Consider the following 17,643-nt stretch of genomic DNA (forward strand, 5'->3'; position numbering starts at 1 on the left):
CCGCAGCCACCACTGAGCCCATGTGTTAGTTCATGTAAGTTTTGGTATTGTTCATTTGGATGTTTTCATCTTAATAAAACCAACTACACTATCAGCACTACTTTGCCCCCTGACTTGTTTGTTGCGAGTCCTATAAGTTGGAGCTTTTGGGGAGTGCCATTAGGAATCTGGACTGCGTTGGACCGGTAGGGTGAGCCTGAGGTGACCCCCGAGTGTGAGTTCTATCATTCCTGAGTGTCTACCATTAGTGCCGGATGTTTTCCATTATTGTTGACCAGACCTAGTTGCCACTACGGATATGACATACATATAATGCCTTTATTATATGTATCTCTGGTAAGTGCAATATTGTACCAGATCCTTTTCACCAGCAAGCTGAAGTCACGGACCACTGAGCACTACTTGTTACATCCAGTTTAATGACTTTTCACCACTGTCACTCCCGGAATATATTATCATTAGCAATTACTTGGACTTTGCATAGCCGGTTTTTGCACTTGTACTATTGACTAACACTTGTTCATACACATCAAAGTTTATGAATCATACTGGTCTAATATAGATTTAGCGCTGCATATTTAATTTTATGACTTTTCTAAGGTGCTGAGGATTGCCTTTTTATGCTAGCTGCTACCCACTTTTAGGTTGCGCTCACTTACTGATTTGATATACCAGTTTTGGATAGATTGAGTTTTAAGAAGTGATGTGACATCCTGTCTGATATGTCTGTTAGTAAATCAGTGATACATGAGGAAACTGATTGTTTCAATCTCATTTTTAAAGTGATTAGTGATCCCCTGAGCAGTGAGTGAGTTAGTGGGTGGAGGTAATGAAGGACAAAGTAGAGAGTTAAAAGTACAAAGGAGTTGATGGGGACGGTATGAGAGGGAGTTAATGAGATTGATAAAATTGGTCTGTTTGGCAGTGTGAGGTAGGAATTGTATTTTTGGAGTGTAGATTTATATGCATTGAAGTCTTTCTAGGACTTTGCCACAGACGCTCGAGAGCACGGCTACATTGTTTGAGACTTCTGGTAATGTCTGGTTGCCAGGGTTTTAGTGGATGGGGCCTCATTCTGTGTGTAGTGGGTGGGGTGGGCAATCTGTCTATGATGGTTTCTACGGGAAACTGTTAAGTAGCTGGAAGGCAGGGAGGAGGAAGTGAAGGAGAGAGTGAAGATAATAATGGAGTAATCAGAGAGAGGAAAAGGAATGTTGGTGAGGTTGCAAAGAGTGCCTAGGTAGGAGAATACAATGTCAAGGCAGCTGCCATTGGAGTGGGTAGAAACATGTGTCCATTGTTTTAGGTCAAAAAAGGAGGTTAGGCTCAGAAGTTTAGAAGTAGCAGGTGTGTTAGGATTAACAGGGATGTTGAAGTCACTGAGAATGATTGTGGGAGTTTAGAAGAGAGAAGGTATGGCAGCCAGGCAGAGAAGTCATCACAGAAGCTCTGTATTTATTCTTCCATGAAATCAGTTCTGCAATATGAAACACCATATTTGCTGTATATGCAAACATATACTAGTGCGGGTCGTGCGGCCTGCGTTTGCTAGGGCACAGTATCCTTTTCATTTGAATTGGCTGCTGTGCCACAAGTCCCACAAAAAATGTGTATGTATCCAGGGTCAACCTATCCCATTTGCACCCTTCATTACTCCTTACCTATGTCCATATTTAGTACTCAATAAACTTTGTATGGATAGATTCTATTCTAATTCATTCTGTGCACCAGCTCTGCACAGGGAAAGAAACACAATGTTAGAAATATTAGAAATTATTCAATTATGCTAATTGTTTTCTGCCTATTTGTCACCTTGTAGTTAAATGAGGGTATTTATTAAAGCAGTGTAAAAAATAAACCTATATGTGGTCATAAAAAAGGAACAATGAATTATGCATATACATTATTCATAGAGCTATTCTTATGTTAGTCAATGCATACTAAAGCTTATAAATTTAGTTAGGGCATCTAGGCTGTTATGGCTTCTGGTCACAAAGGGGTTAAAATACTCATAATTTAATGCCAAAAAAGCATAACACATTTTATATGTTTATTGCTGTGTGTATTTATTGAATATTTTGTAAAATTAGGACCATTTTATTTAATTTGTTATTTTTACAAGCTAGCTAGCACTCTAACTTTATTAGCTTGTAAGAAAATATGCATACCTACAGTATATTTATATATCTAGCCTGCAAGGCTCTGTCTGCATTTATACTATTGACATGATTTTATTTAAAGGGTATTTCACATGCCAAAAACAGATCTTTATACATCCAGTACAATGAGGAATGTCTCTCATGCATGGCCTTGGGCTAGCTTAGTTATGTGCATTCAGAAGGAAATGGTCAGTAAATAAAGCAATTGTACTGTCAAAATTTCCCAGCAGATGTGTCCTCTTTTTCTGGTTCATCAATCTGTGCGGTTCTATTTTTGGATCTTTTCTGTCCTTAAAGTTCAATATAAAATCTGCCCTTAAAAAAACAGGCAATGGCACAGCACGTACTGTATTGTACATGGAAAGGTCTAAAATGAGTGTAGGTATTCCATTCTCACCAAGAAAAAGTGAATTATGATGCTTGACACACATTTCACTCTAGGTAAGGAAATCTAGCAGGTTTAATACAGAGCATTTTGACAGTATACATTGTCCTTCTATTATTTCCAGAAAATACACACAAACAAATATGCATAACATAACAATGTGTAAATATGAATTCAGCTTTCCACTGATTAAATAAACCTTCCCTACAAAAAAATGGATGATGCTACAATGATCAACTTTTCTAGTGTATGGTACCATTAAACTTTTGAATGAATGTGCAATAGTTTATGCTTTACTTGGTACGATTCCAGAGCACGCATACACTGCATTGTCTGAATAAGAACATGGCACATTATTTTGTAAATGTATGTGATGTGTAAGACTGCACAATTACATAAAATTCAATTCTAGTGTTATCCATCATTGTTATGATGTTCAGCTATTATTATGTTTTATTTTCTAGGGATCATATATGAACTGTATTATTAATGCTGGGATAAAAGTTACCTGTGTTTTTTTCTTGCATTTTTTACTTAAAGTAATACTAAACCTAAAAAAACACACACATATTGCTGTTTACCTCAGCTCTCTTACCTTGTTTTCAGGTCTGTTTTCCTTTTATTGCCGTGCTTGCTTTCCAGTCCTCGGTAGAAACACCCTAGTCTCCAGCCCCATAAATTGGGTGGCTCTATCCCTTTACAGGGACCCATGAAATCACTTTTGCCTGTTCACTCCCAGCTGGCTCAGTGGATAAGTCTCCCTATGCCCACTGACAGGCGTGTGCATGCGCACTTGCACATTCAGGCGCATGCCTGTCAGTAATGCTGGTGCCAAAAGGGCTATTTAAACTGGCTGCAGTTTCTGTCTCATTGCTGTTTGGTCTGTAGCTTCTGAGTGTGTTTCTGATTCTTATGCTTGATGTTTGATACTAACCTGGCTTGTTCCTGATCTCTGCTTGACTGCTACCTTCTCTGACCCCAGCTTGTCTTTGGATTGCTCTTTCTGCTCCTCTCTGATCAAACCTCCGCTGCTGACCTGGCCTGTACCCAGACTACTCTGCTGTCTACCGTCTGTGCCTGATCTGCCTGACTGTTACCTATCTTGCCCGTCTGATTCTGCATCTTTCATCCTGCCTACTGCAACTTATCAGTCCAGCAGATCCACATCTGGATCCAGCTTTCTGCTGCACTCCTACAGCCTGCCTACAGTTAAGCTCCGTGCCGGGTTGTCTGCCATCAGCCTCTCCTGTTGCCTCAAATACCTGCTGGCTGCTACTAACAGACAGATTACTAAAGTGATCACAAGCACTCATACCTCGCCATGCTCCTGCAGCTGTTGTTTCACTACCAGTAGCCCTCAAGCCGGAGCTGTACGAGAGGTTCACTATCCAGGTACGTGACACCTCCATTGCTAGTATAGTGTCTGAACGATTCAATATCCTTAGTCAGATCAGAAGTATACTCGCTTTCACAATAATATAGTGTCTCCAAAAATGCAGAGTTAGTAGGATCAGCCCAGACACCTGCCAGCCCCTGTGTTTAGCCCCTCTTCCCCCCATCAAGTGTAGTGTCAATAGATCACTGTCACTTGATACATTACAAACAAAACTGCAGCATCAGGCCTGAACTCTGCTAGTGCTTGCAGGTAAATTTTTATTAGCGGTTCAAGCAGTCCCTGACAGCCAGGTGCTCTTTTTCCTGTGAGTCAAACTAGGTACCTATAAACTTAGTCGCCAAAATGTCTAATGAAAGGTACACTAGTGTAGAGGCCTACAGGATTCTGAGTATAACAGATGAGAGCGAAGGGGAAGCCTCACTGACAGAATCAGGCTCAGAATACAAATCTGTAGAGAGCAACAGCACCCTGACAGATAGCTCAGATGATGAATAAGAGGTCCCTGCTAAGATCAGGTATATATGACTCCATGGAAACAAAGAAACACAGCTCCTCTAAGTGTGGACTGTGAAGGTATTTAAAAGAAAGATAAGTAGTAACTCACATCTTAGAATTTAAAAACAGGCTCATGGGTAAGAGGGTGAGACATCTGTAGCCAGATGTTGTTGTGTGTCTGATCCAGAGAGGAGATCGATTGAATCCGTCAGCAGGTGGTGCTGTGCATGTGCAACATGGATGGTAAGCCTGGTGGAATCTCCAATGTGTCTGCCAGCAAATGGTGCTGTGCATATGCAGCATGGATGGTGGAGACTGATGAAAGAGCGCGCCTGGATTCACCTCGTCCTGCACATGCTCAGAAACGCGTCTCATTTTGATGACGTCAGACACCACATGTGCTGATCCCAGACATCTTGGAGACTCTGCCAGGCTCCACCAGCCATGCTGAATATGCACAGCACCATCTGCTGGCAGACACTTTGGAGATTCCACCAGGCTTACCATCCATGTTGCACATGCACAGCACCACCTGCTGAGGGACTCAATCAATCTCCTCTCTGGATCAGGCACACAACAACATCTGGCTACAGATATCTCACCCTCTTACCCATGAGCCTGTTTTTAAATTCTAAGATGTGAGTTACTACTTATCTTTCTATTAAATACCTTCATTGTACACACTTCACTGTGTTTCTTTGTTTCCCTTATGCTTCGCTGCTACGCAGCTTGCCCTTAGTGCCTACTGGACTACCTTCACCCCTGCCCATTTGGAACTCATCAAACATACATGGACTGCTACACCATGCATCTGTTATCCCTTTTATATTATAGCTGACTCCATGCCCAGGTTGCTGAGGTGTTAGAATTGCATGATGATTCTCATATGCAGCAGAGTGGCAGTACTAGTGCCACACTACCTTTTGGTGAACTGGTGAGTACCAGTTGTCTAGTACTTGCTGGACTTTTACATGTCAGCACTGCAGTATCACTTGGTGACGTTGCGAGTCCCATAAGTGCAGTACAAGCTGGTGCAGTGGCTAGAAGAAGTAGTGTCCCAAATCCTGATTGGCAGCCCACAAATTCTGCAGCACCCATGCATCCACTATTCACTACCCAACCTGGAATTCAGGTGGAAACAGCACTTTTAACTACTCCCCTTGGTTTTTCGGAACTGTTTTTCACAGAAGATATATTGGATTGTGAACCAAAGCAAATTATACACACAACAATTGATCACTGTCATCCCAAATTCAGACCTTAGCAGACCATTTGGCAGACCTATTGTGGTTTCCGAATTTATAGTGTTTTTAGGCTTAACCCTTAACATGGGCATTACTAAAAAGAATGAGTTGCAAACATATTGGTCCACAGACCCGATTCATCATATGCCCATGTTCTCTGCTGCCATGACCAGACATAGATATGAGAATTTAATGTGATTTATGCATTTCAGAGACAGTACACTCTGTCATCCTTGGGGTGACCCTGAATATGATAGGCTCCACAATTTTTGTCCCCTCGTAAATCACCTTAACCAGAAATTTGCAGATGTGTATATGCCCCAGCAAAACATCTGCGTTGATAAGTCCCTCATTAATTTTTATGGCCACCTTGCATTCAAACAGTTTCTCCCTAGCAAGCGTGCCAGAGATGGGATCAAAATGTATAAGCTCTGTGAAATGGCCAAAGGCTATGCATGTAATTGGCAGATGTTCAAGGGAAAAGATAGTCATGTGGAGCCCCCCAGATTCCCAGACTACATAGGGAGCAGTGGCAAGATAGTTTGGGACTTTTGGGACTTGGTGTCACCCTTGTTCCAAAAGGGGTTGCACTTATACGTGGACAAAGTTTATACAAGCGTGCCACTATTTAGATATTTGTACAATCTTGAAATTGACTCATGTGGCACCCTGTGACCTAATCCCCAGGGCTTCCCCCAATGGCTTGTAAATACCCAGCTTAAAAAAGGGTGAGAAAGCCTGCTTGAGAAATTATGAAAAGCTTGCAGTTAAGCGGAAGGCCAAACAGGATGTTTTTGTCTTGTCTTGCATTCACGCAGACATGACAGTCCAAATTTGCATGGCAACTGGTATTGTTGAGAAGCCCCTCTGTGTCCACAACTATAACCTAAACATGGGAGGGGTGGACTTCAATGACCAGATGTTGAAGCCATACTGAGTTTCCCATAAAGCCAGATGCTGGAACAAAAAAGTGTACAATGCTTTTATGCTTTTCAAAGCAACTGAACGAAGTGGTTTCTTACTAAAATTTCAGGAAGAGATCATCATGGCCCCTTTTGTATCCACAAAGTGCTGTGGCACAAACCTCCAACACAGATGCAGTGAGCTGGCTGCATGAGAAGCATTTTCCTGATGCCATTCCTGGTACCCAACCCAAAAAACATCCCAAAAAGATGTCAAATATATAGCAGACACGGAATTAGACGAGACACAAGCTTTTTTTGTCCCTCCTGTCCTGACCAACCTGGTCTCTGCCTCAAGGACTCGTTCTGTTGCTACCACACACTAGTGGAGTATTAGTATAGGGTACAGCACAGCACAGTCTATGGTACACATTTACAAAGGGTTTCGAAAGATGTTAGGTAGTTAGGAAGCTGGCTATGGCATCAACGCATCAATATGCATTGGTACAGATTCTTCTTTTATGTGATGGTGTGAGAAGTTGTGGTGCAGGATTTTCACTCCCACATTGGATATCATAATGCTATAGTACTGCTATCATCCAGGAACGCTCTTCAATATCCCATCCTGATGATCCCTGTGGGCTTTTGGGGTAGCAGCACCACCTATGTTGTTGTATAAAAGCAATCCTAGTGGCTAACTAGCAGCTGGATTGCTTTTACGAGCAGCGGGAGGGGATGCCCCTCTCCCGCTGCCTTCCACGGCTTTCTCAGGCTGTCCTGTCCCATCGGGAAACCTGAGGATGCAGCCAGTGTTTCCACCAGCTGACCATAGAGCTGATCAAAGATCAGAATGGCTCCAAACAGCTCTATAGTCTAAGAACATAGAAGCTATGAGAATTTCATCATTTCAGTTTCGCCTGATATAAGCAGCTCCATTTTAAAATTGGGAAAGCATCTGATCACACAGACTGGTGGATATTAAAAATGTATGTAGTTTGTCGCCATTGCATAGAGCGAGTGCACTTTTAAAGCATGTCATGTTTGCTATCTATTTACTGGTCATGACATCATCTTATATTTTACCAAATAATTGGCCAATATATTGTGTTTTTATGCAGTAAAATTCAAAAACTTGTACTTTCTCCAAAACATTTGTGTTTGAAAAATCGCTGCGGAAGTACTATGTGACATAAAAAATTGCAACACCCAACATTTTATGCTCTAGGGTCTCTGCTTTAAAAAATATATATAACTTTTGAGGGTTAAAAGTAATTTTCTAGCAAAAAAAACTGATTTTTTTCATGTGAACAACGAGTGAAGGAAAAGGCTTGGTCTTTAAGTGATTAGAAGAGTGGGTGATTTGTGGCAAAAGAGTCTAATGTTGGGTATAAAATGCCAAGATAGAACAAAACCCCCCCACATTACCTCTTTTTGGAAAGTAGACACCCCAAACTATTTGCTGAGACACATGTTGAGTCAATAGAAGAATTAAGTCAATAGAAAAACTTTTAGCACAAGTTTTTGGAAAATTACAAAAACAAGTTGTCACTTAAATAATATATTGCTCACACATGTCATGGGTATATGTGGAATTACACCCAAAATACATTCTGCTACTTCTGGATATGCGAGAGACTTTTTGGCAGTCTAGCCATGTACAGGACCCCAAAATCCAATAAGGATCTTCAGGCTTTTAAAGGGCTTTCTTTTCTTTCACTTCCTGACTACCTATCAAAGTTTAGGAGGCCCTGAAATGCCAGAATAGTAAAACCCTTGCCCCCCCCCCACAAATTACCCCTTTTTAGAAGTAGACACTGCAAGGTATTTGCATAGAGGCAGGGTTAGTATTTTGCAGATCTCATTTGTTGCCACAAGTTTTTGGAAAATGAGCAAAGAAAACGCAAACATATAACCTTATGAAAAAAAATGATAACTGCAAAATACTCACCATGCCTCTTATTAAATTCCTTAGGGTATCTACTTTCCAAAAAGGGGTCACTTGGGGGGCCTCTGAAAGTGTCATAGGTAGTGAGGAAGCGAACTGAGGAAGTTAAGCACCTTCAGGCTTTCAAAGGGGGTCATTGGATTTCAGGCTCCTGTATGCGGCTAGGTTCCCAAAAAATCTCACACGGGGGGTGCATGCGCGGCCGGCTCCTGGATGGACGTGTGACACACACCTCTCCGTCCACCCACCAGAGCTAAATCGCTGCATACCTGAACCGAGGGACATCACGACTACGAGGAGAGAGATAAGTTGTGTGTGCACCTCAGCATCCATGCCACGCCGCCGAAAAACCCCTGGACCACCAGGGAAACTCACCCAGTTCTTCCCTCCTGTCATGGCTGGAATCCAAAATGGCACCGGCTGCAACACAGGAGATTACTGCAGCCAGGAGGGAGATCACACAGCACGGCCCACAGATGCCAGACTGCGGTACTCCTTACTTCCTCACCTCCCCACGCTAATTCACCCAGACCAAGTGGGATTTATCCCTGGTCAACAAGCTCCAGATGCAACCAGACGTCTTATCTCAATCTTACATAACCTTGAGAGCTCCAGACAACCTTCCTTACTACTATCCCTAGATGCTGAAAAAGCATTCGACCACATACATTGGCAATTCATGAAACTCACACTTCAAAAATTTGGTATCACAGATTCTATCGGCCATTCTATCCCTTTACTCCAATCCCTCAGCTAGAGTACTAACTAATGGTACCCTCTCCCAAATCTTCCAGATCTCCAATGGCACTAGACAAGGCTGCCCACTATCACCCATAATATTTACTTTACTCATCGAACCCCTAGCATCCAAGCTTAGAGACGACCCAACATTTACAGGTATTACACACCTCAAAAAAGAACAGAAAATCAGCCTATTTGCGGATGACATCATCCTGATGATCGCCAACCCCTATAAATCACTCCAAACGATTCGCACACATCTACGCAACTACTCAGAAGTCTCATATTATAAACTCAACGAGCCCAAGCCCTCTATACTAAATCTCTATACTTCAGAAAAGACTCAAAAACTACTAAGCAAACATTTCCCCTTTTCCTGGGAACACCATAGCATCCCTTACCTGGGGATCAAACTCACTACTACAACTGACCAACTATATGCCTCTAACTATAAAACATTACTTGAATCTATCCCAAAAGAACTTAAAACTCTTCGCACATCAACTCTTTCGACACTAGGGAGAGTGGCGACTTTAAAAATGTGTATCTTACCAAAGATTCTCTACATATTCCGCACTCTTCCCATCCCAGTTCCCAACACATTCTTTTCCAAATTACAAGCAATCTTTGCCAAATTCATGTGGAACTCGAAAAAGCCCAGATGCACTACGAACCTATTAATACGTCCAACCCATAGATGAGGAGTAGGCCTTCCTCATTTAAATTCATACTACACAGCTTCACTGCTAGATCAGATTTATTTCTGGTGGCATCCAACTATAGAAAAGTCTTGGACAACCATGGAAACGCTCCCACACTCCGTGCCTACACCCGACAAAATCGTATTCCTTCCTCAAACCACTCAACACCCCCTTCCCCCCCTTTCTCTCCCCCTCACTCCTCTCTCACCTCCCCTCTCTCTCACACCCTACCCCACCCCTCTCACCTCCTCTCTTTACCCCACCCCTCTCTCTCACCCACCTTTCCCTCGGCCCCACCTCTCTACCTCCCCCCTCCCCCACCTCTCTCTCTTATCCCTCTCTCTCACCCCCACCTCTCTCTCACACCCCTCTCACCCACCACCTCTCTCTATTACCCGCCCCCTCTCTCCACTTCTCTCATCCTCTCTCTCTCTGTCTCTCTCCCCCTTATTCTCCACCTCTCCCCCCTCCCCCTTCTCTCTCCCTCAACCCTCTCTCACCTCCCTTTCTCTCTCACCTCCTCTCTCACCCCCACCACTCTCACTACCTTTCTCTCTCACTTCTGTCTCTCTCACCCCCTTATTTCTCTCATCTCTTTCTCACCCCCCTCTCTCTTTCTCACCCCCTGCTCCCTCTCACCCCCTCTCTCTTTCACCCCCTCTCTCCTATCCTCCCCCTTACTCACCCTTCCACCCCCTCTCTTCCCCTTATGTCTCTCACCCCTCTTTCTCTCTCACCCCCCTCTCCCTCACCCCCCTCTCTCTCTCTCGATTTCTCATTCCCTCTCTTTCTTTCCCCCATACACGCAGGGGTAACCGAGTGGACACTAACTGGCAGATGACAACAAGTGAGTGTTGCTGATCCCATCCCCCCAAGCACTACCACTAATCCCATCCCCCTCACCAGCACTGCCACTCATCCCCTCCCCCAGCACTGACACTCATCCCATCCCCCCCCCCCCGCCCAGCACTGACACTGATTTCATCAACCCCCCAGAACTGTCACTGATCACACCCTCCCCAGCACTGCTACTCATCCCATTCCCCCCAACATTGCCACTCATCCCATTTACACCCCCACCACCATCATTGCCACTGATCACAAGCTACCCTCCCAGCCCCAGCAACCAATGGGTGAGCGGTAATGATGTGCAGTAACCTCTAGCAACCAATCAGCAAGCAGAAATTATGTGCTGTAACCTCTGACAACTAATCAATGAGTAGTAATGATATGCTGTAACCTCTGGCAATCAATCACAATCACTGCCTGATCTGGTTCAGTAAACGGATTTTGAGTCTAGCGACTATTTATTGTATGTCTCAGGGCAAGTGGAGAGCAAAATTGCATGTGGGGGGGAGGGGGGGGCAAGAAAATGTTTGCCCAGGGTCCAATCAATATTAAAGACTGCCCTGCATAGGTGCCCAAACAGTAGGGTTTGATAGATGAACCCTATCAAAATCATTTGTAAAACAATGTGGCATGCTGGGTCAGTGATGTCACAAGAGGGAGCCTCCCGGTGATGTCACCAGATGACCACGCCCCTAACTTATTTAAGAGCTGTTAGACAGTACAGCTGCCAAAATGTGGGAACCTTCATCGGGACCGGAGGGTTTTTGGGTTTTTTTGGGTCGGTAGTGGCGGCGGGCATCATGATTCTACACAGGGGAACACTTTTTTTTATAATATTTGATTTTTTAATAAAAGACTTGTCAAAAACATTTTGCACTTTTTTGGTGAATTAGTAGGGGCACTATGTACCCCATACTCATTCACATAGGGGCAGGATCTGCTTCAGGAAGGTGGGTGCTTACTTGTCCCCCCCCCCTTTCCTGACCTGCCAGGCTGCATGCTCAGATAAGGGTCTGGTGTGGATTTTGGGGGGGACCTTGTGATGATTACTCTGTTGTGAAAGACATGACATCTGGCTTCCCAACCCTATCCTTAACAACTTGCAAATCGTGCTATAGCCGAATGACGGCTACAGTGCGGTTGTCCAGTTCTGGGAGGGCGTCATATGAGAACGCGCTCTCCCGCAGGCCCCCAGCGGAGCTTACCTGGCGATCTCTGTGATCACATTATGAGGTAAAAGGTCAATCACAGCGGCCTTTTACCATGTGAGCAGCTTTGTCCAATGACACGGCAGATCACCGAATAAACACAGTTGCCGGTTATTGGCAGCACTTTCCTCATGCTGTCACAGTGTGAGGAAAATACTGCAGATAACACTGTTCAACAGGTAAAAAGTTTTGGGCATAAAATTAGCTAATCTTACATAATTTTGGGGTGCTGAAAACGAAAATGACCCTAAAAAATGTTGATTGGCTCTAGTTTCCATGATATATTCACCCATCTAATGACGTAAGCCATTCAAAATTATGATGCAACTTCAGCTGCATATTGCGCAATTGATACTGGTGACCAATAGAAAATTGCATGTATACTGAGATGATGCAATATTAGCCTTTAATTGCATCACTTCACTGCATAAAAGCTGCAGTATCTGTAGCTGATTGTAGTTCGACAGCGTCTTTACATTTCGTTTTATGCTTATATAGGCTACTCAGTAATGCCTCGAACTTGTGTGAATAAAGCAGATAATTTCTGCTATATCTGCGGTGAAATAACTTTTATCTCACAAAAAAGGAGGATAACAGGAATGATTAAGAGAGCCTACAACTTGTATTTTGGCTGCAAGATAGGAGACCAGGACAAGAGCTGGGCACCACATATATGCTGCAATTCTTGTGGGACGGCACTGGAGCAATGGTTGAATGGAAAAAAGGCATCTATTCCTTTCGCTGTGCCAATGATTTGGAGAGAGCCAAAAGATCATGTTAGTAATTGTTACTTTTGTATGGTGCCTCCAACAAAAGGGCAAAATAAGAAGAAAAAGTTATCTGTGCACTATCCAAATATTCCATCGGCAATACGTCCAGTTCCTCATGGAGAGGGGCTACCAATTCCTAAAGCACCAGAATCCTTCGTGGTTGAGTCAAGTGAGGAAGAACCTGAAGCGTGTAGTCACGTGCAGTTGTAAGAGATAGCCCTTTCCTCGAATACAAGAGAAAAGCCAAGAGAAGCAAAACCGACACAAACTGAAGACAAAACTAGTGAGAATCCTAAGTATTAAAATGATTCAACTTAGCTTATGGCTATAATTTTTCTTGGTAATCCTATGCAATATATTATGCCATTTAGGCTTTGTTATGTAGTCAATATCACTTGCTTTATATTTGTGGAAAGACATCTATCTATATAATTATTGTGCATTATGTAGTCATTACGCCTATAGTAGAAAACTTTCCGTTTACAGAAAAACTAGAGCCAATTGACAAATTTCATTGTTATATTTGAACTCAGAATGTGAAATTCATTAAGAAATGGATCCTTTTGTTTCCAAAACTGGCAAAAAATAAAAATTTGTTGAACAGTGTAACCGGCAATTGTCACAGAACAGATTGGCACTGATGAATAGTGCCCTGATAATCAGTGCCCAGCAGTGCCACCCACCAGTACTCAGCAGTGCCCTCACCCATCAGTGTCCAGCAGTACCCCCATCAGTGCTACCCATCAGTGCCCAGCAGTGCCAACCAGCAGTGCCGCCAGTCAGTGCCATCAGGCAGTGCCATCAGTCAGCACCGCCCATCAGTTCTGCCTATCAGTGCCCATCAGTTCCACCTCATCAGTGCAGCCTATTAGTGCCCATCAGTGCTGCCTATCTGTGTCACCTCATCAATGCCCATCAGTGCCTATTAGTGCTGCCTATCAGTGCCCATCAGTGTTGTCTATTAGTGCAGCCTCATCAACGCACATCAGTGAAGGAGAAGAATTACCTGTTTGAAAAATGTTATAATAGAAACAAAGAAAAACTTTTTATTTTATTTTTTTGCTCTTTTTTTGTTTATAGTGCAAAAAATTAAACACCTAGTGGTGATTAAATACCAGAAAAAGAAAGATCTATTTGTGCCAAAACAATGAAAAAAATTTCATATGGGCACAGTGTTGTATGACCACGCAATTGTCATTCAAAATGCTACAGCGCTGAAAGCTGAAAATTGGCCTGGGTACGAAGGGGGTAAAAGTGCCTGGTAGGCAAATGGTTAAAAACAGCAGCCTTGCTCCTTAACGCTGAAGCTACCAAACATAGCATACATACTAGGTAGAGATGAGCGAAGAAATGAAAAATTCGATTCGACTGATTCGGCGAATTCGTGGACAATATTCGATTCGAGTCGAATAAATTCGCTGTGAATTTAACTTAAAAAAGGGTGTTTCTAGGCTTCAGAGAGACTTAATATTAGTGCAGAACACTGTACCTTTAATTTAAATGCCCTTGGAGTCTGCTGGGGAAGAGAAATAATACTGTCAGTCAGTATGACATGCAGATGAGTGCCGTCGATCTTAGAATCACCGCACACTTCACTCATTTGGGCAGTCACGGGGCCAAAACCAGAGTGTGGAGCCACAGTGTGGCGGTGGAGGCAGCAGCAATGGGAGGCCATACAGCACCCTATGACAAAAATGGAAACCACCAGCAGTGTGAGGAGACCTGAAAGTGGCACATGGCAGAGTGTGGCGATAGAGACAGCAGCAATGGGAGGCCGTACAGGGACCCATGACACACTCTGGACCTGGCAGCAGCATGAGGAGGCGGTACAGGGGCCCATGACAGATTACGGGCCTGGCAGCAGCATGAGGAGTCGGTACAGGGGCCCATGGCAGATTACGGGCCTGGCAGCAGCAATGGGAGGCCGTACAGGGACCCATGACACACTCTGGACCTGGCAGCAGCATGGGGAGGCGGTACAGGGGCCCATGACAGATTACGGGCCTGGCAGCAGCATGAGGAGTCGGTACGGGGGCCCATGACACACTCTGGACCTGGCAGCAGCATGAGGAGGCGGTACAGGGGCGCATGACAGATTACGAGCCTGGCAGCAGCAACTTGGACAGGAGGACGTTCAGCTTCTGCACCGTCGGGTGCGTGCTCGCAAACTGTTGTCTCTTGGAAACGGATTCCAAGAAAGACTGCTGACGGAATCCGTGAAGAGGAGTAGCAGGAGAAGGAGCATCTGAACGAGCGGAATATGCCAACAAGCGACAACAGTGGCCCATGACAGATTACGGGCCTGGCAGCAGCATGAGGAGTCGGTACGGGGGCCCATGGCAGATTACGGGCCTGGCAGCAGCTATGGGAGGCCCGTAAACTGCCAGCACCCTATGACAAAAAATGGAACCCACCAGCAGTGTGAGGAGACCTGAAAGTGGCACATGGCAGAGTGTGGCGATGGAGACAGCAGCAATGGGAGGCCGTACAGGGACCCATGAGAGACTCTGGACCTGGCAGCAGCATGAGGAGGCGGTATAGGGGCCCATGGCAGATTAGGGGCCTGGCAGCAGCTATGGGAGGCCCGTAATCTGCCAGCACCCTATGACAAAAAATGGAACACACCAGCAGTGTGAGGAGACCTGAAAGTGGCACATGGCAGAGTGTGGCGATGGAGGCAGCAGCAATGGGAGGCCGTACAGGGACCCATGAGAGACTCTGGACTTGGCAGCAGCATGAGGAGGCGGTATAGGGGCCTATGGCAGATTAGGGGCCTGGCAGCAGCTATGGGAGGCCCGTAATCTGCCAGCACCCTATGACAAAAAATGGAACACACCAGCAGTGTGAGGAGACCTGAAAGTGGCACATGTTTGGGGCATGATTCATGGCGGATTTAGTCAGTTGTGTCAGGAACTGGTGGTTTGAAATCCAGACTAATCCACGCCTGATTCATTTTCACAAACGTGAGTCTCTCCACACTTTGGGTGGACAGTCGTGTCCTCCGCGGAGTTGCAATACCTCCTGCCGCACTAAACACGCGCTCCGATGCCACGCTACTGGCCGGGCATGACAGCCTTTCAAGGGCAAATTCAGCTAGTTGGGGCCAAAGGTCAAGTTTCGTTGCCCAGTAGTCAAGGGGATTGTCTACCTCGGTTGGCAGGGTGCTGTCCAAGTAGGCCTAAGCCTGTTGTTTGAGGTCCTGCTCCAGGTCCACCTGATGCTGCTGCTGCTGCTGCGGCTGGTTAGTAGTTTCCTCACTGCGCTGGTGAAGAAAGCTACTCATCATCGACTGCAGACTGAGGCAGCCGCTGCTGGTGGAGCTGCCACTGCTCCTACCACCCCACCCCTCCCCTGCTGCCATGGCAGCGGAACACGAGCGCACAGGGCCCACAGTGTCTGAGGATGGACGTTGGCGCAGACAGGCAGAGACCAGCTGACTACATAGGTGTTTTTTATAGTACGTTATTTTGGCCTCCCTCTCAGCAGGTGTGAAAAAGGCCACCATTTTTGAACGGTAGCGAGGGTCCAACAAGGTGGACAGCCAAAAGTCATCCCTCTGTCTGATGGTTATTATTCGGCTGTCGCTACGCAAGCAACCGAGCATGCTATGGGCCATTTGTGCCAAGGAATGCGAGGGACTCCCTGCCTCCATCTCCACAGCATACTGCCACGGTGCGTCTAGGTCCTCTGTCTCCTCTTCCTCCTCCTCTACCAGATGCTCCTGCTCCTCCACTCCTGTCCGCTGAGTGGAAAAACCACCCATTTCACTCAATAATTCCTGAGCACCAATGTCCTCCTCTACCTCCTCCTCTTCTTCCAGTCCTGCCCCCACAGGGGCCATGTGGCGTTGAGATCTGTGCGCCACGTCTACCGCACCCTGACCAGCCATTGTTAACAGCATTTGTTCCAGGACGTGCAACAGAGGAATGACGTCGTTCATCCCATAGTCCTGCCGACTCACGAATAGCGTGGCCTCCTCAAAGGGCCTGAGCAAGCGCAGGTGTCACGCATGAGCTGCCAATGGCTGACATCTAAGTTACACAGGGAGTACCTTTATCTGCTTTTAACATCAGGAAATCTGTGATGGCCTTTTGCTGTTCGTAAAGGCGGTCTAACATATGTAGGGTTGAATTCCACCTTGTTGCAACGTCACAGCATGAGGAGTCGGTATAGGGGCCCATGGCAGATTAGGGGCCTGGCAGCAGTTATGGGAGGCCCATAATCTGCCAGCACCCTATGACAAAAAATGGAACACACCAGCAGTGTGAGGAGACCTGAAAGTGGCACATGGCAGAGTGTGGCGATGGAGACAGCAGCAATGGGAGGCCGTACAGGGACCATGACAGACTCTGGACTTGGCAGCAGCATGAGGAGGCGGTATATAGGGGCCCATGGCAGATTAGGGGCCTGGCAGCAGCTATGTGAGGCCCGTAATCTGCCTGCACCCTATGTCAAAAAATTTAACACACCAGCAGTGTGAAGAGACCTGAAAGTGGCACATGGCAGCAGAGTGTGGCGATGGAGACAGCAGCAATGGGAGGCCGTACAGGGACCCATGAGAGACTCTGGACTTGGCAGCAGCATGAGGAGGCGGTATATAGGGGCCCATGGCAGATTAGGGGCCTGGCAGCAGCTATGTGAGGCCCGTAATCTGCCTGCACCCTATGTCAAAAAATTAAACACACCAGCAGTGTGAAGAGACCTGAAAGTGGCACATGGCAGCAGAGTGTGGCGATGGAGACAGCAGCAATGGGAGGCCGTACAGGGACCATGACAGACTCTGGACTTGGCAGCAGCATGAGGAGGCGGTATATAGGGGCCCATGGCAGATTAGGGGCCTGGCAGCAG

This window comes from Staurois parvus, unplaced genomic scaffold (assembly GCF_062004578.1).
Source record: "Staurois parvus isolate SC_StPar_1 unplaced genomic scaffold, SC_StPar_1.0 ptg000064l, whole genome shotgun sequence".
Classification (NCBI taxonomy): Eukaryota; Metazoa; Chordata; class Amphibia; order Anura; family Ranidae; genus Staurois; species Staurois parvus.